Source organism: Polypterus senegalus, chromosome 3 (genome assembly GCF_016835505.1).
Source record: "Polypterus senegalus isolate Bchr_013 chromosome 3, ASM1683550v1, whole genome shotgun sequence".
Taxonomy (NCBI): domain Eukaryota; kingdom Metazoa; phylum Chordata; class Cladistia; order Polypteriformes; family Polypteridae; genus Polypterus; species Polypterus senegalus.
In genome coordinates, this window is record NC_053156.1 from 109,617,361 (window position 1) to 109,625,819 (window position 8,459).

Genomic DNA, 8,459 nt, shown 5'->3' on the forward strand with positions numbered 1-8,459 from the left:
GGTGAGCCCTTTAACAAAATAGATTTTTTTCCTAAGAATGCTTCTGTGGTTGAAATGGCATTGGCAACTGCAGGATTGACATTGATTGTTCTCTTCTGGTCAAAGTGCGATTTATATACTGAGATGGCCAGAAGGAGAGGGGCTTCTCTACCACTCTGGAAGTGGTGTCAGGGTGAGTTCCTGGTCTGCTCCTCCACTTGGGGACTGCAATAGAGGGAGAGGTTAGTATGTGTGCAACTGTTGTCACAAACATGCGCATGGGAGGCAGCAGAGGAGTCTATCTAATGCCAAAACATAGGTACAGGAGGTAATCAGTTGTGCTAGTTCCTCTTATCCTATTCTTACGGAGCAGCAAGACCTAGTCCCCTTCCTCTTCTGTCTTCTGATCACACCTACAGATGACCTCACATCTACTTTCCCTCCAGATGACCCACCTCTTCCTTTCCCTCAGCCATTAAAGCTTACCACCTTTGCTTTGCATTCAGTCCTTGTTTGTGACTCAGTCTCAACAGATTACATGGTGGAGTTATCACGCAACTCTTTTTTTCAACCCCCCAAACCTTTTTCTTTGAGTTTGTCTCACTTTACACAGCATAACCCATCCCCACTTTCATGTCAAGCATCAGGATCCCAGCTTGTTCCCTACTTGTACACGTGTGACAGTTCTATAGGACAGAGTCTATCCTCTTAGCACTGGGAACTAACCCTAGATAGGGGGTGCCAGACCATTTCAGGGCATACTCCCTCATACACCTAGACTCATGTATATAGAGACAATTTGGAGTCACCAATTAACATATTTTTTTTGGAAGACAAACTACCTGCATAATAAAGCCATCACAGAAAATTAATAAAAATAAAGGAAATTTTAGCATGTTTTATGAGGGAAACGATTTTAAGATTTTAAGAAATACAACCTTTGAATCTCTATACTGTACATGGCAGCAAGGGATTATCAGATAGATAGATAGATACTGTATTAATTCCAAGGGGAAATTCACAAAATCATGATCAAGTTGAATCAAGTATTATTTTATGCTTTAATTACTTATCCATTCTGGTCCTTCATATTAAAAGACTCATTATTTTTTTCCCATTCTCATAATTTTTGTTCATGTGTTAAATTTTGATTGGCCAGTGTGGGTATGTTTGTGACTGTGCCTTCCAACATACTAGTGACATTTTCAGGGTTGGTTCCCACCTGTCTTTATCCTGCTGAGATAAGTATCGTTCGTGCTACTGCAAACTGAATAAACAGGGAAAATACAGATGATTTGTTTTATGTTACTGTGGAAGACATTTTTCTTCCTTTCTCATTTTCATACTTTTCTGAATTTGTTTTCCTATTAAATATATTCTACTTCTGTCTGGAGACCCACTTCCTCATTTTCCTTTCAAGCAGAAAAGTATCTTTAGAAAACATGTTTCTGTATTACCTAGAAAATATACAATACACTACATTCCCAAATGTTTAATCCAATTCAGGGTCTTTGGGAACTCAGGAAACAGGAAACAGACCTGCATAGGGTGCCAGTCTATCAGAGGACTCACTCAGCCACACACCTGCACTAGACAAATTCAGATTTGTCAACTTAAATGACAAATGACTGAATCATGTTGTGAAACATATTAACATCACCCGTGATCTGAGTGTATAGCAACAGTAGATGAGATTCTTAGATAACTTACAGGTGCCCAGTGAAAAAAACACCCTTACAGCAAAAGCCTGGCATAGGACTAGGCACGGAACAAGAAGAGCAGAGTCAAACTTCCAGCCTGTGGTGAAAATCAAAATATCTCGTAGCCAACCAGGTGAACTTTTCAGCAACAGAAGGAACACAATCAAGGGATGAACTTAACATGAAACATAAGTTCCACCTGCTCGCAAAAAAAAACATTTATTTTTGTAGCACATTTTCACACACAGGGTATGGCTCAAAGTACTTTATAAAATGTTGTGGACACTAGGGGTGCACCCCAGAGCCCCAAACACCAGACACAACTTAGTAAGACACAAATTCATTTGGAGTAAAGAGATATTTATTACAGAAGCATGTCTTGAGCAAGATCAATGCAGTACAGTACCATATATACAACTACTAAATGAATAAATAAGTAAATAAGTACTTCTGTCTCTTTTTTGTTCCTCCTCCCTCTCAAACATTATCCACTACCTCCTGACTCTGACCTCCTGCTGAACAGAGATATTCCCTTCGACAGGGCTGCCCTTCCATACTACAAGTCCCAACCCAGTGAGCTGGGATCCCATCAGTGAGATACTGCTACCTGCCATGTCTGGGGACCAATTATTCCTGAAATCTGTTAGTCCCCCATCCATCCATTATTCAGTCATCCCACTGGGGCAGAATTCAAAGACCATCCCTGCTCTGCATCATTTAGGGCCTCCTGTTAGGGTAGGAAGTTATCCTTAACCTCAGTTGGAATGCCAGTCCATCCAATTTGACACTTACAATGTCAATGAAATAGAGGCAAGGAAACATTTGTTTCTAGTGTGTCCTGCAGTATGTATGGCTTAGGTATTCCTGCCTGCAGTATAGATAGAGTTAGTGGAAAAACTACATGCTTTACAGGTGTGCATTGGGAATCTGGTATTAATTAAGCAAACAAAATGTGTTATTTTTTTCAGACAATTCACCCATTTCTTATCCAGTGTCAATGTTCTCCAGAGTCCACTGTGGTCAGTGCTTGGCTAAAATCAGCCGCACCAATTCAGCCAATTCACTGTTGATAACACTGAGACAATGGTCCGAGCAGTCAAAATGTAGTCCCTTGTCAACTACATCAACAATTTGGACCACATTTCTCTTGAGGCTGACATTTAGAATGTACTCATAATTGGCAATTCATTAGTCCCGAATGTTAGAATTCCAAACTATACAAACCCACCAGTTAAAGTACCATGCCTCCCAGGTTCCAAGATTTTTAACATTGAGGATAGTTTGGACTTTCTTACTGTGGCAGTAGGGGGCAGTAGTGCACCCTCGAACCCTCAGGCACACTCCGGAGACCAGGTAATAGTCCAAGAATCTTTTTATTCTTTTCCACAGTGCACCAAGCACCTTCCACACTCTTCACAAATCTCTTTATCACACTAATAATAAACACAATGACCTCTCCTCCTCGCCCAGACACTTTGCTCCTCTCCCACCCAGCACAGCTCAGTGTCTGGACTGAGGCAGCGTCCTTTTATAGCCCCTGACCCGGAGGTGTTCCTGTCCCAGCAGTCCACAGTTCCTTATTCCTTCCGGGTCAGGGCAATCAGTCCATTACTTCAACCCGGGAGCACGCCATACCTTCCTGTCACGCGGACCGTGGCGTACTCCCGGTCATAAGGCACAACAGAGCCCATAAGTCCCCACAGCGACTCCTGGTGGCGCCCAAGGTATCCAGCAGGGCTGTGTATAAACACCACAGAGTCCATAAGGCCCTGCTGGACCTCGGGGCATGATCCGCTGTCGGGAGAGCTCCTCCTGTCGGCCTGGGGGTGCGGACCGGCCTCGGAAGCCGGCAGTCTTCCACATTACCAACAATGAAACATCCATCTTTGCTGCACATTGCCACAAGGTATTAAACAGGAACTTCATTTCTTTTTGCACCAAAGATGCAAGGAAAGGTCAGAACTTATTTGTCTCTGTTATGATTTGGTCGCATTAAACATTTTTTAATATCTTTTGTATTTTGCAGGGGCAATGTGGCTCCTATTTGGGGTTTTTAGCTATGTGGAAAAAAGTAGTAACATTTGTTTTAACTTTATAAGTATACTTAAACATGTTGGGAATCATTTCTGTGCTTTTGCAACGCCTTTATTATTTATTATGTGCACTTATATTTTGCGTACATGAAATCAACCCAGTATGGCGTTCCTAGTAATCTGAGATTGCAGATAGAATCTCTGAAATTTATTGTGTGCTTTTATTTAGTGATCCCTATAGGAAAAAAACAGCTTTAAGGCTTTGTAATTGTTACTATGAGTCCTAATTTCTGATTTTGGGTTTAATGACAGATCAGTGTGACTTTTCAGTTTTGATCTTGGCAAGGTTTTTCAGGTTATATGTCATCCTATTGTCCTTTATTTTTTAAAATCTGTCTCTTTCTAGAACAGTCAGAACACTAACAAAGATTATATTGAGGAGATGTGATCTGTAGCAGATTTTGCTCCCACCAGAGATACCTGTATAAGTAAATTAATTAAAATAAAATAGAAAGTATAAAGGGACAGCACGGTGGCACAGTGGTAGCGCTGCTGCCTTGCAGTACAGAGTATCAGATTTTGCTACCCGGGTCCTCCCTGTGTGGAGTTTGCATGTTTTCCCCGTGTCCCCGGTTTCCTCTGGGTGCTCTGGTTTCCTCCCACAGACCTGCAGGTTAGGTGCATTGGCGATCCTAAATTGTCCCCAGTGTGTGCTTGGTGTGTGTGTGTGCCCTGCGGTGGGCTGGCGCCCTGCCCGGGATTTGTTCCTGCCTTGTGTCCTGTGCTGGCTGGGATTGGCTCCAGCAGACCCCCGTGACCCTGTGTTAGGATATAACGGGCTGGAGAATAACTGACTGACGAGAAAGTATAAAACTGTCCCAAAAATCTTTCACAGTTTAACATGGAAATAAAGATACTTTAGTAAACAACATTATACTCAGTAAAAAGTCTGATCCTTCTTAGTGAAATTTGGCTTAGAAAATCTGATGCTATGTCTTTAGTTGATGCAGCACCAAAAGGGTTTTACATTACATTTTACATTCATTGGCCTTGGTATAATTCTGTGTGATTATCTGAATACCTCTCTTAAAATTTTTGGTGAATTTACATATTTTGTGGCATTCATATCAGATATTAAAAGATAATCCAGCTCAACTGTAGTACTAATTTACAGACCAGGCAGCTGAGTTTAATTTCTATGTGCAAAGTTTATACACTCTCACTGTGATTTCACTGTAATTTTCTCTGGTATTATGGTTTTCTTCGATATCCCAAAGAGTTACAAAATATGCTGGTTTCTCATTTTAACTTTCCCTGGCTGAGGAAATGTGCCCAAGCCTCCCATTAATAATTGGTTCCTGGAAGGCACCTGATGATTACAGCATAGACCCTATCAATTCAGGTTTGGGAAATAGATTTATTATGTCCATAAACTCAAATGCTGAGATTATCTATCCATTTATCATTAGTCATATGACAAACATTGAGTTTATTAACTTTAGTTGTTTATATTATTGCCGTCAGAGAATACACTGAGCCAGTTCAGCAGTATATTTGTCATAATATTTAATATGTTGGTTGAATACTGTATTCAAACAGCTGTCTGACTTGTCATTCCCAAGGCTAGTAAGGAAAGGGAAGGGAGGAAACACAGATGACCGCTACCTTGACTGCACCATTTTGACTGCAATTGTGTGTTAGTAAGAGGAGACAGGAAGAATGCAAAGCAGCAGATGTACTGTGTTTGGTCTCATAGCCCTGTCATCAGGAACTAGGCTGTTAGAAACAGGAAAGCGCATGGTAATGGCACATACAACATTAAATCGGTTATTGCATTTGAACAATAACTAAGGCTATGCATTTTCCTGGAACTGCCAGAGTGGAAAGAAGGCAATAATGAAGCTATTTCTCAAGCACATTGGAATGTGAACATCTCATTGATCACCACTTGGGGCCACCCTTATGTCTCAAAATACTGAACTACCTGAAAATCATTTACAAATAAATCAAGAAACATGACAAATTATGAAATTCTTAGAATTTTATAATTGTTCACTGTAACAGATCTTTCAGTCATTGAAGAAGATGGTGACATAAATTCACTGTGAGCAACAAGTCACTGTACCTTACTAAAGGGTGTCAGGATACAACTTCTTGCAGAAGAGATCACCAACTGAATCTGCTCAGAATAAACACTGTGTTTATTTATCTGTGTTGATAGGGTCATTCAAAATTATTTGCCCCATTTGATTTCTTGATTTTTGCATTTTTCATAGTGACTGTTACTATGTTTTAACCAAAACTTAAGACACATATGATCCTCTTTGAATTAATAAAATAATATATTCATAGTTATGTAATTTATTTTATGTGAAACTGAAACACAGTACCCAGTGCACAATCAGAAAAAATAATTATGACTTGTGTTCAAAAACTGTTACAAAGTAATTACCTGTACCTGGATATTTCTAGTAGTTAGTGATAAATCTCTTATTGCACAGTGGAGGAATTTTGGCTGACTTATAATTGCAGTACTGATAAACATCAGTCAAATTTACATATTTCAAATAGTGACACAACAGACCTGAATTTTGACAGCTCACATTAGTTCTTTGTTCAGTCATTCTGATGCATAATGTCTTGTTGGCTTTGGATGATTGCTTTCAATCTATAACCCACCTGTGCCTAAGTTTTGGCTCATGGGTGGATGACATGTTGTCCTGCTAAAGAACCCTCTGATACAAAGCAGAGTTAATGTTTCTTTTTTATTATGTTAAGTCTTCTAAGTCATGATGCAGTGAAGCTTTCCCTAACCCTTTTACCACATCCTTCATATTAGATTGCTGGCATGATGTTCATACTATGGAATGCAGCTTCTGTCCAAAAGTAACATGGCCAATATTAGTCAGAAAGTGTTACTTTTCATCTATCTTGGGATATATTTTGGAAAACAAGAGATAAGTCCTGATAACTTCATGATTATTGCTATTCTCTGGTGGATTCCATTTTTGCTTAACCAGATTAAGACTGTGTGGTCAATAAGAATAAGAATAAATTACATTTATAGAGCTTTTCAAAACTGCTAAACCTACTTTACATAGACAGTGGGGAATCACTTCAACCACCACCCATGTATAGCATCCACCTGGATGATGCGATGGCAGCCATTTTGCACCAGTATGCTCACCACACAACACACTAGCTATTAAGTGAAGAAGGGGTGAGAGAGGTAGTTAGCCAATAGGGAACAGGGGATTATTAGGGGCTAGAATAGATACAGCCATGATTGACAATTTATCCAGGAAATTACCAGGGATGGGACACTGCCAACTTTTACAGTATAGTGTCCCATCACTGTACTGGGGAATTAGGATCCACATACAGCCCACATGAGCCCTGATGGCCTCATTAACACCTCTTCTAGCAGCAACCCAAGCTTTTCCTAGATGGTCTCCCATCCAAGTACGGGCTGGCTCGGCTTCAACATGCTCAGCTTCAGGTGGATTACATATTCTGAGGTGCTGGTGGAATTGCAGTTCTCTACTTACAGTAGCTGAATTTAGCAAAGGTGAGGAAATAATGCAGATCTTAAGATGGTGTTTTAAAATTAATTGTGAATTAATGGAAAGTTGCTTTTGAAGAGATTTTGCTAGGACCATCACCCGAGATTATTGACTATACTCTCTGTATACTGACTTTGCAGGAGAAGCAGTATTTTAAGTAAGGACGATCAGCAGACATAGTGGTGGTCAAAAACCACAAAAGGCTTAGAGCTAAAAGTCAGATCACCAAAACTGAAATGTAACCTAAAAGGTATAGCAACAATGTCAAGAAAACCAAAGAGAATTGAAACAAAAACCAATTTTTTAAGACATATCTGCAAAATTTAATAAGATGTAAATGCCAGTGGCAATGTTTTAAAGGAATACTTCACCCAAAAATGATGTTTTTATTGTATATGTTGTTTGTAGGCGTGGCCAAGAAACAATTTATTCTGATGTTTATGTGGAGAATATATATAGAAGATTCAAACTCAATGGGACCCTGTAGTGACCAATTCTGGACAATGGAAAATGATGTAAAAAAAGTCCATGGAAAAAAGGAAAACAAAAATCTCATGTAACTTGTGTTGCATAATCCACATGTCCATTATATATTCATATGGTAAAAACATACAAAATGCATGTAATTTTTGCAAAGATATTATTATCAGTTACTTTGTGAAAACTTAGCTTTGAAGATCAACAGGAAATATGTAATTCCCAGAATACTGTTCAGACAACATTCTTGACCAATTAATGAGTGGGGGAGTTGGATCTTCCAATCAAATGCACAATATCTTTGGAATTACACCTTTCTTGCTGATCTACAATGTTTTCTGAAAGAAACTGACGTGTGGATTATGCAACACGAGTTATGTGAGAATTTTTTTCTCTCTTTTCCATAAATGTTTTCCACATCATTTACTGTTTTCCAGAATTGGACCAATTGAGTTTGAATCTTCACATCTAATTTGTCAACAAGAAAATGGCTTTACAATTATTACAAACTACAGGGGGGTAAGTGACATATAAAAAAAATACTATTTTTGGGTGGAGTGTTATTTAAAGCTGTCGTGTTACTGATGTCAGACAATGTGACTCATGTGACCTCACCCCATCACCAATACACAAAACAAATTGCCAATGCAAGCTGTGTAAAATATTTTCTGCAAATGTTTATAATAGTTCACAACTATTACATAGAT